Source organism: Megachile rotundata, chromosome 10, assembly GCF_050947335.1.
Source record: "Megachile rotundata isolate GNS110a chromosome 10, iyMegRotu1, whole genome shotgun sequence".
NCBI classification, from domain to species: Eukaryota; Metazoa; Arthropoda; class Insecta; order Hymenoptera; family Megachilidae; genus Megachile; species Megachile rotundata.
In genome coordinates, this window is record NC_134992.1 from 1,542,512 (window position 1) to 1,560,166 (window position 17,655).

The 17,655-nt window shown below is 38.1% G+C and overlaps 1 protein-coding gene and 1 long non-coding RNA gene across 15 annotated transcripts in view; one reads left to right on the plus strand and one right to left on the minus strand.

The window, feature by feature from the left end:
• The window catches only part of LOC105663968 (cyclic nucleotide-gated channel alpha-3-like), a 1,281,713-nt gene that overhangs the window by 229,968 nt on the left and 1,034,090 nt on the right, over positions 1-17,655 (minus strand). The gene's annotated exons all lie outside the window — the stretch shown is intronic.
• Positions 7,821-12,479, plus strand: LOC105663860 (uncharacterized). Of its 10 annotated transcripts, none has more exons than XR_013039619.1 (4): positions 7,821-9,431; positions 9,547-10,697; positions 10,786-11,559; positions 11,831-12,479. It is a non-coding gene; the product is annotated as an uncharacterized LOC105663860 (long non-coding RNA). The 10 variants fall into 10 exon arrangements; XR_013039621.1 differs by having other exon boundaries at positions 7,821-8,344; positions 9,179-10,697; XR_013039615.1 differs by having other exon boundaries at positions 7,821-9,699; positions 10,084-10,697; positions 11,831-12,478.

The following is a 17,655-nucleotide window of genomic DNA, read 5'->3' on the forward strand; positions in this document are numbered from 1 at the left end:
GTTTCATTAAATTAATCAAATGTTAAGTTAATTTATTTAAAACAAGTTAATGTATTATTTTATAGGCTATTGTAATAAATGTATTCCGCAATGCTATGTGCCTACGTGCCGCGAAGCTAGCCCCGAATTTCCTGGAATTCTCGCGTAGTCTTAGAGAAGGATAGAAATACATTTTACAATTGCGATATTATTAATTATCAAAAACTATTAGCTAAACAAATCAGTTACTACATATCAAGCGTACTAATATTATGTTATCCAGAATTAAAGTCAAACGTTAGTTTATTGCAACATATGTTGTAAATTATAATATTATTCAATGGAATGTTCTAGAAGCATCCTATGCTTATACATCTAGCTCCGAACTGTATAGAAGTCGTGCGTAGTACATAGAAAAGGATAGAAAATGCAATTTCATTAAAACACTATTAAATTACTATTTTTATATCAGAAATGTAAACCATAATGTAGAATGCGATATTTATAATGTAATTAAACTGTTCGTTTGTACAATTAATGTCTAATTACGAATTTATAAGATAATATTATATTTCGACGTTATGGGGGTTTTCCGAGAATTCGCCAGGCTGGCGAGTATAAAAGGCCGAGCGGAGCTCGCCAAAATCGCAGAACAGTTTTCGAAGTCGAGCCAGCTAGAAGTCTTCAGATAAGTATAACCGGAACAGTTTTCGCTGTGAAGAGCCGCAACGATTCTTAATACTTGACTGGTAAAGCGGGTATACGCCATTTGGATACTTGATCGTGGGTCGTTCTAGTAGCTAGCTAACGCAGGCTTCCCATTCAAACGGTCTCGTATCTGAAACTCCTTTAGGAGAGTGCTATACTTGGCGCCAAGAAAGGCTAAGATATCGAAAGAATAGCTCTCAGCTACTCATATTTGATTTTACATCGGATTGCTAACGCGCCATCAGATTCTCGGAGCTCGCTCTGGGTCGTTTCGTAGCTAGCTAACGCAGGCTCCCCATTTGAGCGGCTTGGTCTCTGAAGCCCGTGTCTTTTGGGTGGCAGTTCAGCAATTACGATTTTATATTAGAATCAATTGATTTGCTACCCTGTTGAACTTATACTGTTCACCCTTTTCCTGTATCGTTGCGTCGTTCTAGTAGCCAGTGAACAACAGGCTCCCCAATTAAGCGATCTGGTTTTGGCTGTCAGTGTTCGTTTTGACAAAAAGGGTCATGGATAATTAGTTGTCGAGCCAGATTAAAAGAGTAACTGTTCCGAGTAATTAATTCATTTAGATTCAAACAAATTTTGAACTTGAATTAGTAAAAGAATATTGTTCTGTCATTAGCGTAATCTCAGTAGTCGACTACACCGCGTTAGATAATAGATAAAATCTTTAATCTATCTAACTTTGCGAAAGCGTTGTGACGGATCGGTGGGGGAAAGCCCGAAGGGGGTTCCCTAGAGTGGGGGCAGTTAGGGAAAACGGCCCTCCACGCACCGATGCTCACACCCACGGCCGATTTATTTAACGGGGCGCCAGTGCTAATGCACTCGTCCGTAGTAATCGCCCTTCCGGCTGCTCTGTCGGGAGCGGGAATCAGAGGGGGTCGGAAAAAAACTAGTAAAAGACCCGCGAGTTCGTATCCAATAGAAAATGCTTTTATTCGGGCCTCCAAGTAGGCCGCGTAAGCAGAACAGAAAAATGAATTCGCGTGGGCCCCACGCGTTACAAGCAACGGTCGAGGAAAAGGGGCCGACTCGCCAGTTGCGAGGGAGGCTTTCGCGGCGCGGGGGCTCACGGTACGCGCGAGTACAAAGATAGAAAAATAAGAAAAACGCTGGGGTATTCGCCCGCGAAGGAACACGCCCTCTTAGGGGTCGTGGACAGTAAGGGGACGTTGGTCCTAAATACCAAACACAGCGAAAAGAAAAAAATTAGATTAGAGGGGACGGTGTCGTGTAAACCGTCCGCGGCCTCTAGGGTCCTCGTCACTGGGGCCAGGGGTCCTATCGCCCTCGCCCACGCGCAAATGAATAACAATAAAAAGGGTACGGAGATGACTCCTACCTTTTTGCGCCGGGGTGTCCAAAAAAAATATCCACGCTGGGGCGGCGACGAAAAAAAGAAAATCCACACGGGCTCACACACACACGCAATGCAGTACACAAAAAAGGAAAAGCACTAAAAAAAACGGAACGCACTACAACAATAAAAGAAAACTCGACACGCAAAACAGACGGCAAAGAAAAGATTCGGAGCTTGTTCGAAAAAAAAAACGGTCTTTAGCCCTCGGCAGTTCGCTTGCTTCTCCCGAACCATCCTCTTTTTCCCCGGTTCGCGGTATTCCCCCACCCCGAGGATTTCGGCGTCGAGGATGGGCCATTCCACGGCGGTGTCTGGTGGCCAGGTCCTGGGGCCCTCTCGAGGTGGCAGTTGAGGGTGGCTTGTCCCCAGGCCTGGCGTTTCCCGGTGGTCGGCTGCCGGTCGCCCCCGCGGAGGATGACGGGGTGGCGCCGCGACCGGACAGCCGATGTCCTCTTCGGTGGACCAATCCCGCGCCTCCGTCGCTCAGGGAGAGGTTCCCCCGCGACCGGGGACAACGGTGGCTCCTTCCTGATGTTGGAGAGGGGGGGGGGGGGGGGGGGGGGGGGGAGAGAGAGAAAAGCGTGGCGTCCTCAAATAAAAATGAAAATGGAAAAAAAAAGCACATGCACCCGCTCACTCATTCATACCTGCCCCAGCGGCGAGGGGGCCCGCTTGGGCGGAGGAGTGGGGCTGGCAATTCGGGGGGATCCTCGTAACGAGGCATAACCAAGAAAAAAAAGAAGGTAATCAACCAAATGAAAATATGCCTCGTTACAGCGTATTTAGGTACACTTAGAGAATCACACTTAGGTCGTGTTCCTCGCTGCGGTAGACTATCACGCGCTAATATTAGTAATTCATAAAAGAATATTCATTATATAAACTACAAACGTATTAATCAATATAAACTTTGTCATTGCGATAGCGTTCGAATAAGAATTAAATAATATAGAATATCAAATTCAGTAATTATATAAAAGCGAAGTTAGCTTCATCCGAAATCAGACTTAGGTACGAAATAATATAAAGTATTAACTAACGAGAATCAAATTTAGTTAGATTCACAATTACCTATTACGTATTGTTTATTTTGCCAAGTTCTATTATTTCTATTATTAATATTATATAAAAATCTATTTAGTTTCTTTTGATCAAACCAGTATACTTTTCATATTTTGTTGTTATTTGTTACTTGTTATTTGTTAAATTCATCATCTTCGTTATTTTATTGAATAAACCTTATTGTTGAAAGATATTGACCTGTGGATTTCACTCCTTAACTGCACACCACACGAATCCCACAATCTTTATATTTAGTTATTTTCCAAAACGAGTCGTTCAGTTGATAAAAGCCGCTCTTTACCTTACTAGCGCTAGTAACTATCTGAATCTAGGTTCCAGAGTCGTTACATTATGATATTCTTTGTGTGGGCAATAATAAAGAAAATATAAGATATGCATATGTATAGAAAAGCGACAACACCGCTCCAAGTGACAATGTGTATAGTATTAAAATTATATTTAAGTTCTCAAGGGTACAGTTTGGAGGACCTGAGTGCAAATCCTGAGAAAATGCGCGAAGCCAATTTTTACTTACAAGTTTTTACTTTCTGCCACTAATTGTCACGACGGTGGATGTCAGATGCAATGAAAACAAATCACGTTATATCGTCACAAATCAAAATACAGGTCAAGTATAAATGATTCATTTATTTTGAAAAGGCTATATTTTCAAAAGTATTACACGTACACACATAAAAAACCTATGAAAACAGCCATAAACTCACGAATTTATGTATAATGTTCAATATATGCCCCTTTGGTGACACAATACACGTTCAGATGATAATTGAAATCATTCCATACATTTTTTAGCATAGTCCTGTCATTGCCTGTGTCGTAGTAATTACTACATATGCTTAGTGTCGAAAGCCGTTGTGTTTGAAACATTTCTTCGAGGAATATTATTATTGTCGCGATTATATTTCCCAATTCATTCCGACTATTCGTTACCTAACATAATTGATATATAGAATACCTATGTATTTTAGCAATAAGTGTTTTGATAATACAAATTTAATAAAATCAACAGTTATGTATAATGCAAATATAATTATTTCTTATTTATGCTTATAAATAACGTTGACTGATAGTGTTGGAGGCAATATAGTATATACACTGCGGTGCATAAATATAGCACCATCTACTTTTTTAGTTGTTCTGTAATACAGAGTTAAAATGCAAAAAATTAATTGCAGCAAATGAAATGGTATGGGTTGCATTAAATTTTACATTACGTCTCATTGAAATTGCTCTTCTATTAGAAACGATATAATCGAAAATGTGATTTTGGCTTGTTGCGTAACTATAGCACCAATATTATTAAATTAACTTCTCTCCATCCAATTCAACTACAAACTCACTGAAGTTAAATAATTATTAGGTTGGGGAATAAGTTCGTGGCGTTTTGACATTTTCTTTTTTTTACAGCGACATTTTGCAATTTGTAAGAAGTTATAATATTCATTCGATAGAGCTCTTTCTGCTCTACAAAACTGTGTTAATCGTTTTTTTCAGTAGATTCATTCGTCATTACTATTGAGGCTCAGAAATGGAATATACAGGAGGTAAAAATTAGCATTTTCGACACCTGCTCTTCTTCGCTTTCCATCGCGGCCAAAAAGTTGTGAAAAGTTGTGAATAGTTGCTGAAACAGGCCGGGATATTTGCAATGTATACGGAGAAGGTGTCATAGGTGAGACGATAGCACGGAAATGGTTTGCAAAATTCAACCTAAGGTTGGGCAATAAGTTCGTAGCGTTCACTTCGTGAGGCACCCAGGCTCCCAATTTTTCGACAAATCCCATTGAATGGAGATGATTGAGAATAGTTTTGTGGTCACAGTTCATTTTTTCAACTAATTCGCGACTAATTTGAGGACCATCCTGCTTCACACGTGCTCGGAGACGCTATTCGTCGAACTCAGAAGGTCTTCCGCCGCGGGGAGGGTTTTCGACGTTAAAATCGCCATTTTTGAATTTTGCAAATCATTTCCGTACTGTCGACTCACCTATGACACCTTCTCCGCATACATTGCAAATATCCCGGGCTGCTTTAGCAGCTTTTTGGCCGCGATGGAAAGCGAAGAAGAGCAGGTGTCGAAAGTGCTAATTTTTACCTCCTGTATATTCCATTTCTGAGCCTCAATAGTAATGACGAATGAATCTACTGAAAAAAACGATTAACACAGTTTTGTAGAGCAGAAAGAGCTCTATCGAATGAATATTATAACTTCTTGCAAATTGCAAAATGTCGCTGTAAAAAAAGAAAATGTCAAAACGCCACGAACTTATTCCCCAACCTAATACATTCTTTATTAAACAAATAAAAATTTGACAATACTCTTTGTTGAACAATGCCACGTGGTAGATATTTGGCCGAAGGGGAGAATGGTATTTTAGCGTTTAAGAAGGATAAAGTTATTGTTCGGAAAAATGCTCGTAGACTAGGGCGCTCGCATAAAATCATTTTGATTTTTTTAAATAATCCCGTTAATTATGGCAATAATAAAAAAGATGTTTCAAAGAAATAATTGAGTCCCCGTACTGCATGAGCAATTGTAAAAGCAGTCAGTAACAGCCTTAGAAGCTGTAACCAAATTAAAAATTTTTATTTCAACAGGTAGTTGGGACTTTACTGGGTAGTCTGCGATTAACGTCGGAGTCCCACACTAGTCTAAGAACGTATAGACTGTGCGTAAATAAATCCCTTTCCCTAATGAAAAAAAAAACAAACCTTGAAATATTTCTAAAGTGCGTTAGAAATGTTTTTAAATAAGTAATATCCATTGTTCTATAATTAGAATTAAAAAAATTAACAATTTAAAGAAAAAAAAAAATATAAGTTCGGGTGGGATCGAACCCGCGTCAAAAAAAGTATGCAACGGTTTACGAGTCAGAGGCCATAACCGCTGCGCCTCCGATGTTGTTCAAAGCCCTTCAAACATTTAAGTATACATATACCGAACGTACCATAAAACTAATTAATTAAGTTAATTGCATTGTTGTAATCCATAGATCAATTGTGTGAACGTGAATCCTCTTAAAATTACTTAATGCATCTTTTATGGGAAAATGGCATAAAAATTCAAAGCAGAAGTTAGTTTTTTGCGCGAAAAAATCGGTTTTTTGATTTTTTTAACTACGGCGCACCTCACCGAAAAATCTGAAAAAATTAGAGAATAATAGTTGTACTAATACCTAACTACCACATTAATATAAAAGTAGTGCTCCGACATCTTCACTAAAAAATCGCATTTTTTCGGATTTTTTTTCGGTTTTTGATTTTTCACGACTACAGTTTGCGATCAAAAAATCTGAAAAATTCTATAATATGCGCTACCTGGACCTCAATGTTTTAGAATTTTTTCAGAATTTTTGTACGAAATTAAATAGGCAAAAAGGGCCAAAAACCGGAATTTCGTTTTTTCCCTTTTACTACCCTCACGGATGAGATAGGGGGTTGAAACTTGGTGTGAGATGTTTTTTTGGGATATGCTACCGACTGACGAGTTGGGTCTCAAATTCGACTCAAGGGCACATTTGACCACCTTATCCGGCTATACCCTTTGAATAAATTGTAAAATAAGGTTAAGAAAAATTTTTTTATTATAAATAAATTACATTTTGCAAAATTCGTTAACATCCTGTTATTATACGGAAAAAACCATACAACTTTCCTATTAGAAGTTTTAGTGTATCTCGTGTAAGACGAGGTAGAAAATGATTGACACGCTAGCTGAGTTCGATTTCAAAAATACTATATAGTATATTCTATAAGCTGCTTCCGTGGGCGAATCAGTGTCCTCGAGAGAAGGATGTCTTTCCAAGGTCTGTAGACGAATGCCCTCTTCCCGTTCCGCGAGGTTTCCTAGTCCCCGCGAAACTTGAGGCCCCAGGGTTGTTTTATGGCCCGGACGTCACAGCGTCAGGCCTCCACCCCGTGGTGGTCGTCGTAGGACGGCCATGTGCCCGTCGTCCCTGCTTTATTAGGGTGGGTCACTGGGAATTTTCTAACACTCGTATGGTTTCCGAGATAGCCAAAACGGGTCGAAACTTTAAGGGGTTGTTTCACCTCTCAAACCCGCGTCTCAACCGACAAAAAATAAATGTGTCCTTTATTTTTGCCTGCTTAACAAACGTACGAAGTTTCAACAAAATCGGAGGGGGACACTTCCGTGCCCTCCCTTGTTAGTAACGAATAATTTATTGCAGTTTGGCGAGAAACAGTGTTTAAGTATTTCGTAACAACATAGTATGTACATATATACAATGTATTTTGTGAGGTGCAACGTATTTTGCGACGGAAATTTTCGACGATTCGAGGCGTCGAATATTTGAAATCACGAATGTTTGACGAATCGTTAGGCGTTTGTTTTTTGAGGGACGCGTGCGTTTTGCACGCATGCCTTTGGGAGAATCTGCGGAGACGCCGAGATGAGTGGACGTTCGCGACCTTATAATTAATTGTTTTTTAGAATACCATTATTCGACTGTAAACATTTCTTTGTATATTAATCTGATTGCGCACCTTTCATTTTTGACACTGTATAATGAATGTAAAGCCTGAGCATGACAGTATATCGATATCAATTATTACACATCGATGCGGTTGTTTTTGAAGCGAGCGCGAATAGTGATCGTTTTGAATTGGTTGTGAAGACAATTGTAATTCTCGCCGGTCAAGGGACGTAAACAGGATGTCGAGTAACCCTCGGATCTCTATCGCCCAGCTTTCCCTGCTTCCCGGAAGGACCCCCATAACTTTCCATACCCCGTAACTTTTCCATCCCTTGTCACACCACTCTCGGTCCCAAGATTTGGGACCTGCCTATCAAGCCGGACCATCGGCGCCAACATCCGCTAGACTACGAAAACCACTTATCGCCAATTTATGGTTTCCTTTCTATGTCCCTACCTAATTATGGTTTTGTGGAAAAACCTCATTTCCCAGGACCCTCTCCCTACCACTGGGCTACCACCCCTTCGAAATTCTAGTATATAAGAAGGCCCTTCGACGGACCCATATACTCAGTTTTTAAGTTAACCTTGACTCTGTGCGGGCGTTACTGTAACAGTTAGAAGAAAAATAAACGTCTTAAACAAAATCCAGCCGAGTTCTTCCTGATTTGACGACAAGGATAACGCGCGGTCCAGAAGACGTGAATAAGATAAGCTTGAAACAATAACGCAGTTTGGAGATAAGAACAGAATATAAAACCAGGAGCAGGTAGGCGCGTGCCAAACTAAAAGAATCAGAGTTCGACACAGTTATAATTAGAGCCAGATCGTGTTGCGAGTCGATATACTGCGGAGTCGGATATCGAGAGCATTCGATCGATACTTTTGTAATAATAATCATTAACATTGTAAAGTAGTGCGGATAAATAATAAAGTGTTTTTTTAAAACCTAAACGGAGCAATCTAGTGCGTAACATAATAAATAATTTATTCATTCGTTATTAAGATTTCGTGAATTACGGTTGTATTCTGAACATTATTAAATCCTGATATTATATTTTTAGTTCCGTTCTCTCATTTTTCGTCATCCTCTTACACGACCATTTTCTCCTGTGAATTTTTGAATTTATACGAGCGAACTCTTGTACGAAACAATAGTTAACTATTCAATTATCACGCAGACTCATTTTGTATTCCATTTTACAAGTTTTACTGTATAAATTATAAGTACTTTTACATAGTGCACTTGTGTTATTTATTTTAAATTTCTTGGCGCACAAACAAAAACATTAAGGTAATCTTAATTTTTGTAAAAAAGAAATTGTAATTTAGCTTCTTATATCAAGGTTTATAGTCGATTGAATATCAATTAACTTTTATTGAAAAAATTGATTTATCAAATTATCAGAAGTGTCTGAAAAGTCATGCTGAGAGCAGAGCAATTGCAGTGAAAGACTAACCAAAAATATTGTCAGATACTTATACAAAAGCTTAACATACTCCAGCACACTTCGTCCTTAAAAATAAAAACATCCATATATCACCCAGTCCTTTCCCAAGCTTTCCTCATCATGACATAAAACAGACAACCTTTGGGTCTCAGGGTCCGTCGTGCCATAACACGTTCCGTGCCGCGTGGGGCGTATGCGTTAAGAATGATAACTGGTGTTATGTGAGTGGCGAGAGACCATGTCCGAGATTTCGTGACGATGCCGATGTCACATGGAACGAACACGATTTTTTTTAATGACGCGAAATTAAGTCCGTAGACGCGAGATTCGGTCAGAGGTATTACGTATTAAATTTTTACTGTTGAAATGAACCTTTCTTCATAGCCCACGGGCCCTTATATATCGGTAGGTATTTTGTGGAGGGGACTTATCGGTTTCGGGGGTTTGCTTATGACTGACTATTGAAAGTAGTGGCCGCTGACTAATGGTTGTTGACGGGATGATGTTATTGGTGATTCAGGGTGTGACAAAGTTCGGGGTGACTTCATGTTTGCGTGAGTGCGTCACACCGACGACGCAACAACTCGAGCAGCCAGAGCATTATACATAGAAGGAGGATCACAAGGCAAAATTTGACTTAATTCTAGCTATAATTCCCTCTGTTTTAAAACAGGTATGTGGTTGTAAAATATCTAAAGATGTGTGGGATAAATTAATATCCATATACAATCCGAAAGGTCCCGCGCGTAAAGTAACGTTACACGTCTTATTCAAACAAAAATGTTGAAAGTGAGAGGTTGGTTTTACATCAAAATGGGTTGGTAAGAGTGTTGAGTGAGTGAAGTTGGTATGATCGGGATATTTTTTGAGTTGGTATGAATGTAAAAAATAAGAGAAAATCAGGGATTCTCTGACATTGTGTGTATGCTATGGGTAAGAAAGATGTCCCTTCGATGAAAGTGAGTGAAACGAGCTAAATGTTAAAATTATATTTGTTGATTATTAATTAAATATTAAATATTATAAAAAAAGGAATCCACATATTTTTCCCCCACAGCAAAATGGGGACGTTAAGATACACATCGCTCAATTTTTCGATGCCGTCTACAAGTTAGAATCCATGGATGTACAAATTAACGGAGATCTTCTCTCGATTATGCTTCTACATAGTCTACCTAGTAGTTTCGAAAACTTTAGATGTGCGGCAGAATCTCTCGATGCACTGCCAAACGCTGAGCAGTTAAAAATGTAAATCATAGAAGAATACGAAGCGCGAAATCAAGTCATCGTCAATGAATCAGGTGCGATGTTTGCTCATGGCAGACGTAATCCGAATGAGATATTCAATAAAAATAACACGAAAGCATCCTTTACAAAAGTATCTTTTCGTTCTAAATATAAATGCTCCTTCTGTAAGATTATAGGTTATAAACACGCTGATTGTCGTAAAAGGAAAACGCAAAAAGCTGAAAAGCAAATAATACCAAAGTTGAAAATTTCTTCGCTGATGTTGTTTAGTATTCATCTTCCAAGCCTTTTAGGAACGTAAAAGCAAATCAGTGATATCTCGATAGCGGATGCACGTCACAGTTATACAAGGATGGCCGAATACTAACAAATTGAATATCCACATAAAGTGACATCAGGTTAGCCAACAATGCAACAAGTACGGTAAATACAAACGAAAATGTAGAGCTTTTTACAAGCGCTAATAACAAAACTAAAAGAATTCTACTAGAAAACACGGTGCATGTTTCAGATCTTAAAACGAGCTTATTATCAGTAGCTAAGATTGTAGATAAAGGCTGTGAAGTCGTGTTCTGCTCAAGGAAAGCATTCGTAAGGGACATTAAGGGAAATATTAAGCTAACTGCTGAACGTCAAGGTGACTTATTTATTCTGAAAGAATCCGGTGAACAAGCTAGTACAGTCTCGCAGACGAAATACTCTGATACTGAAATCTGGCATCAACGTCTTGGTCATCTTAATTTAAGAGATTATATTTAATGTAAAAAACTCAAGCGATACCCGGATTTAAATTGAACAATAATTCCGAATTTTCGAATTGTGAAATATGTATTACATAGAAACTAACAAGTTTACCATTTTCATTTTGAGCTAACAAATCAAAGCACCGTCTCGACATCATTTAGTCGATCAATGCGGGTAAGTTCAATTTGAGTTGCGCAATATTCCATGACGCTTATCGATGATAATTCAAGATGGAGTCAAGTCTATTTTCTAATGAGTAAGGATGAAGCAACAGGCAAATGTGTCGAATTCAAGAACTTCGGCGAAAATCAGATAGATCTCAAGGTGGAAGCTTTTCATTCGAATAACTGAAAGGTGTTTTGGAATTCCGTCATGGATCGAATATTGCAAGATTGTAGAATTCAATGACGGTTAACCATTCCACATCATGGAACGGAATCGCTGAGCGCAAAAACAGAACGTTGATTGCAAGCGCTTGTTGTCTATTGACACAACCTGGACTTTCAATGCAATTTAGGGCAGAAGACTTTGCAATGTTGACGTATGTACTTTTTTGTACGTTGTTTGTTAATTTATTTATATATAGATATGTAAATAAATCTCGCTGTAATTTATTCTACTAGTACTATGTAGTAGTTGCTGAGCCTCTCGTTTGACACACGTATATTTCAGTTACATCTTTTGACTAAAAATGTGAAATTTTTTTGTGTTGGCGTACCTTTGTTCGATGTCAATTTTTTTTCAAAACTGATAACTACAATTTTACAATAGTACAATTCTTCAGTTTCAAAACGATAACGAAAATGTTACAGATTTCAGAGGAATATTACACAAACTGAAGAAAATTGTTGACTATTATAAGATTTATAAAGCATTATTAGTTCTAAGCGAAGATTTCTGCTGAGGAATGTCTATGTGATTTCTGGGATTCCTGTTCTCGTAAAAGAATATGGAAGAACAGATCGCAACATGGATCAAGCAATTGGAACAATACGACTTTGAAATAAAACATCGGGAAGAAAGAAATCATGGAAATGCAGACAGTCTATCAGGAAAACGATGTGAAACTTTGTGTCACGTTTGAAAGAAAACGAGAATGAAGAGCAACACCGCATTTTGAGAACTCTGTGTCGATTTGCGGATTTAACAGAAATAAAAGAAGTAGAAGCGAGTAAAGATTTTGAATTAGAATATTTCACCAAGAAAAGTAAGACGATCACTTAATATAATATTATTCTATATGTATGAATTTTCAAATGTATGTATTTTGAATGAATATATGTTCTGTGTGTTGTCCAGTGGCTGGCAAAAGTAATTGCGTAGAATTTTTAGAAGTGAATTTAGATATATTTTATTACTTTTAGATGTCATTTGGTGTGTAAAGCCATACATGTTGAAATTTATCTCATTTTCAATTCGTCACTATAAGTGTGAAATTAAAGTAGTTAGAAATATTATAAATTTAAGCATGTCATGCAGAATATATTTATATCAATAGAATATAAATTAATTATATTATTAATTTATGATTAATTATTTAATGGGAAGTGAAACTGATTATAAATGTAACTTTTTTTTTAAGTTAAACTATCGGTTTTGTTTTTTAATATGAAATTTGCTAAACGCTGAGAGAATTCTTAAGAAAAAGAATACCTGAACAACGGAAATATTATACATTTCATTAACCATTATAATAATTCATTAATTTTGAAAACGAGGCAAGCCCATTCGGGTATAACAAAGTCTTAATTTTTTTGGCTAGCACTCTAAAGACTATTGTACAATAAATATACATTATCTAACACTACAAAATACAAAAAATTGGTCTATTAGTGCTTACCAATATTTTCTAATTTATTAAAATACAAATCCTCAAATATCTCTTAATAACAAAAATAGATTTGCTCCACTTTTAAAATAAACGGATCTTTGTTTACAATTTGTGAAAGATGTTTATGTGAAAAATAGTTTATATTATTGGGTTGCTGGTAATGCCGCCGGAAAAGGAAAATTCAAATATTAATTAAAGTTAATAGAATTTTAATGTCAGTATTATACCTTTGTTCTTCAAAATTCGCGATCACGTAAATTCCTGTTATAGCCATGATTTATTTTCGTAAGGATATGCAGTCGGAGTAACAGGATTAAGGAATTCTAAAAAACAGGATTTATTGCGAAGTTTAGGAGATTGTACAGGAAATGCATTGTACATAGAACTTTTTTTCTTTTTCGCAACAACGTGACTACTTTTAAATGTCTTTCTATAACTCTAATCAATCAGACGTCCAGGAGTAATTCTGTTCTCTCCCGTTGGAATGGTGTTCAGGTGTTCTCGCCGAACTCTTCTGCCGGAGTTTCTCTACTAGCTATTGTCCAGGCAGGCGTCCAAGTATTACTCAGCAAACTCTGCAGCCGGAGTCCTTAACTATCGAATTCTTTCTCCAGGCAGGCGTCTACGTATTATTGTCGAACTCTCCTGCCGGAGCCCCTAGACTAGTCCAAGAATAGAAATGGTCCTTATTTCGTCCTCTCTCTCAGACTGTCAAATAGGCCGGCTCCTGGTCGCGGGCCTCTATTTTATATCCACTGGTTGCTATCCCGCGATTGCGTTATCAATAGATTCGTCGTTAGATTCACAGCTCGCGGCTTCGTGTAACGCGCGTTGACTCTCGCTTCCTGGAGCAGCCTACAATCTCTCGCGTCGCGATACAATTCGGCTTTTTGAAAACGTTCGCTTTTTTAGAACATTCGCGACGCTGTATAATATTTCGATATATTCTTTATTATTAGTATGGGATTTCTTAATAGGTATATCTGATTTTTAACGAATAATTAATTTTATTCGCTCGCGTTTTACATAATTCTTTTCTTGTATGCTACCCTATCGAGAAAGAATTCGAAATGTAAAAAAAGAACAAAGAACGTGTAGGACGTGCAGTGTGCTTTGCATTCGAAGAAAGAAGAGAGCAAATCGTGAAGCAATGGAGCTATTATTGCTAACGGCTATTCCAATATAACACCAAGACAAAAATGTAGATGAGTTATATCACAATGATATTACTTCAGAATTAAGTTTAACATATTACCAATAGACTTTTCAAGGTACCAACAGAGTTATTTAATCGCGTACGAAGTCTTCTTGTATAGTTTTGAGGCCAGTGATATGAAACAGCCGATCATAATAGCTGAACGCGCGACTCGCCTATGTGAAATGGGAGTACCCCGCGTCCGTTTCCAGCTTGTAGAGACGTCAATTTTCGAGGCTCCATCGTTCTGAAGGGCTCATTTTAAAGGGGAAGCTTCAAAGAATATGACCATATTTTTTTTTAATTTTAACCCTTTACGCCCCTCATTGAGAAAAACGCAAAAAAAGAATTTGTTTAAATTTTTCAACATTTTATAACAAATTGACAAAGTTAAAAAAAATATTTTAAAATAGCCCAAACCTTCACGAATAAAACAAAAAAAAAGTTAGCTAAATCGGTTCAGTAGTTTCTGAGAAAAAAAATGGACCCCATTTTCGCCAAAACGGGCAAAAATTGCAAACTTTGACGACCTGTCATTCATTAACAAATTCGAAACCGGCAAAATGATGACCCCCCTAATTTCACATGGACTACAACATATTTCGATGAGAGCAAAATCGGAGATGGTGACTTCCAAAAGTGATCGATTTGGCGTGGAATGACTCTTTATTATTTTTACCTTTTATTTTACAAGCCAGAAGTGGGATAAACATCATAATTTACATTCGTTCGTATTATCGCGAAAGTACGGCGCCGATTTTAGATATGTTGACACGATTATGCCTGTGTGTAGTGTGATTTGTGTTAGTGCGTAGTTGCAAAATAGGTCCACCAAGTGTAAAATCATGGAGGTTCTAACGGGATTGTTTACGGGGACGCTCACGCGAACGTGAATACTCGAAGAATTCGTTACATGAAGGGTTATATGAGGTTGCACGATATCGTTTGTGAGATAATTCACGAAATCACTCGCGATACACGCAGGAAAATTGTTCGCGAAAGCGAAGGAGCTATTTGCTGTACTAAGAAAGTGATGGTTTAGGAAATCGGAATCGTGATGAATCTCGTGGTTACAAATGTGACGAATCGCCAGATCAACGACGGCATCGTTCGCGGGTTGATTCGTCGGATTATTATCGTGAATCGTCTCGGAACGACACACGTGAAATGCGAGAACGTTCACGAGGTCGAACACGTGGTCACAAGCGGAAAACTGCGCGTCATTGCTCGCGGCATCGAGATCATTCAACGGACAGTTCCGGGTCGGAAGATCTATGCGTGAAGGTGAAACGAGTGAAGCAGGAATTGAAAGCCATACACGACCAACTGGTGAACGAAGAATTTGTTATCTCTAAATTTGATCTGTCGAAAGACAATGAGGATGTGGAACAGTGAATGCGACAAGTCAGTAAGATATTATTTATTGTCGCCCGCAATTCGAAGGGGCATGCACGTCGCGTGTATGACAAAGAGTTGACAAACGATCATACATGTAAATCAGTAAAAACAATTCTGGTACAATTTATGATTTCCGGACACTTTTGTCTTTACATTCTTAAGATTAATCATAACATTATTCGAGCGGGACCCTGCACTCCTCGAATAACCAACTCCTCACGTGAGTAACCAGTGTAGGGTGGTATCAGATCAAATCGCAACGCTATTCGAGTGGGACCCTACACTATTCAAATAGATCATCATTAACAGTCCTACGCAATGTAGATTATAACACAAATCGTAACAACATTGAACGAGACCCTGCGCTCCTCAGATCAATTAACGATCACACTCAACAACGTACACAACGCATACATAATCGTTCACACTTTCACCGTTCAATCACGAACAAAAATATATATTGCAAGGGGTTTTTTATGCCACAAGGATTTTTCCCCTAAATCGAATCATTTAAGCCAATAAATTATTATGATTTTTCAGGCTTAATTCTGTCTAACTAATTTTTTATTTACCCTCCTTCTCAATCAATTTCATACATTATTTTGAAACACGAAATTTCTCCATGTTGGAAAGATTTCGATAATACAATTTTCTTTTCATCCACATATCCAATCAACGCATGCTTTTATGATCGCGTTTACTGATCACGACATTCTGACTATTAATATTTTCATTGTTTCACTATTAATAGTATTCCACTCCGATTTTAGGATTTTCCACAAATGTTTTTCCAATTTTGGACATCGTTCTCCGACTTGTCTGTCAAGGTGATCCCATAATTTTTCTATAGAATTCAAATCTAGTGATTGGGGTGGCCATTCCATTATTTTCACTTCTGTGTTTTCTTGCAATTGCAGTAAATTATTTGTGCATATTGCAAAAGTATGCTTCAGAGAATGTTCAAATAACCTTCTTTTCGTAAAAGACAGATATTATTCGGAAAGCATACCCATATCATTACACAGCGATCTGCATGTTTGACTGTGGGTACTACACAATTGTCATTTAACTTTTCTGTATGTAGGAAAAATCAGGAAAAAGACAGAAAAGGTAAATTAAAGAATTATACAAAGATTTAACCAAACTGAATATCCTGTTTATTTCTGTGACATGTTATCACACTTGCAGTCAGCACAAGAATGCCTCTTCGGCAAAACCTTGGCCGTGAAGACACCAACGGTGAAATTGTTTCGTCCCTAAATTGATTTACTTCTGCAGCTATTGTAGTTATAATGTGACGATCTTCTGTTTAAGTTGTTTTTCTGGGTCTTTCAGATTGTTAAGACATCAAGGGGACAACTTTATGATACGGCCAAATATTCGTAGAGTCATTTGTAACCGTTAGTTTTCTCCTCTTTATGAGTTTCAGCAGGCCGGCCTGCAGCCAGTATGCGGCACATAAGGTCACTTAGAAATTTAGCTATTGTTCAGTTTTTTGCTTCAGCCCGGGTATCATAAAGTCGTATTCCAGAGGGTTCCTTAGAAATTCAGAAATTAGTGTCTCCAGGGATCTTGACCTGACGGAATTTCCCCGATGTTGCCAAACATGCGTTGACGACAGTGATCAGTCTGTCACCCCCGCTCCAGGGATGTACCGCGCTTTGGGCACACTGGAAGGGGATGACACGGTATTGGTCACCTTAGTTTTAAGAAACAGCAAACTTAGAGAACTTAAGAGTTAGGGCCCATCCTTTTTTTAGGAGAAAAAGGTGGGATGCGAAACCGACTTGACGTCGATGCGAATGTCGTTAGGAAAATTCAGATATTCAGCGACTTGCATTAGTAACAGTTCAATTCAGCAACTCCTGTATCAGTTTATTAGTTTTCAACTTATTGTTAGATTATATTAATGCAGTAAACCACATACTTAGTTTTTTATTCCCGAATCAGTCGGGTGGTCCTTCGGAGTTAGACAGCACGAAGTGCAACACTCAAACCGCAAAGATTCAGACTCTGGGTTTAACACAGATCTTTTTGCAAAGGAACAAATTCCTTTATCACCTCACTTTTTAATGCTATAGCTAACACAAGATTTTGATACTCCTACTTTTTCAAATATCCCTATTTTGATGAGGTAATTATTTGCGAAAGCATTTCTACACTTAATTTAGTTCTCTTCGTGCCCACCATGCTCTCACAAATACCTAAACCAA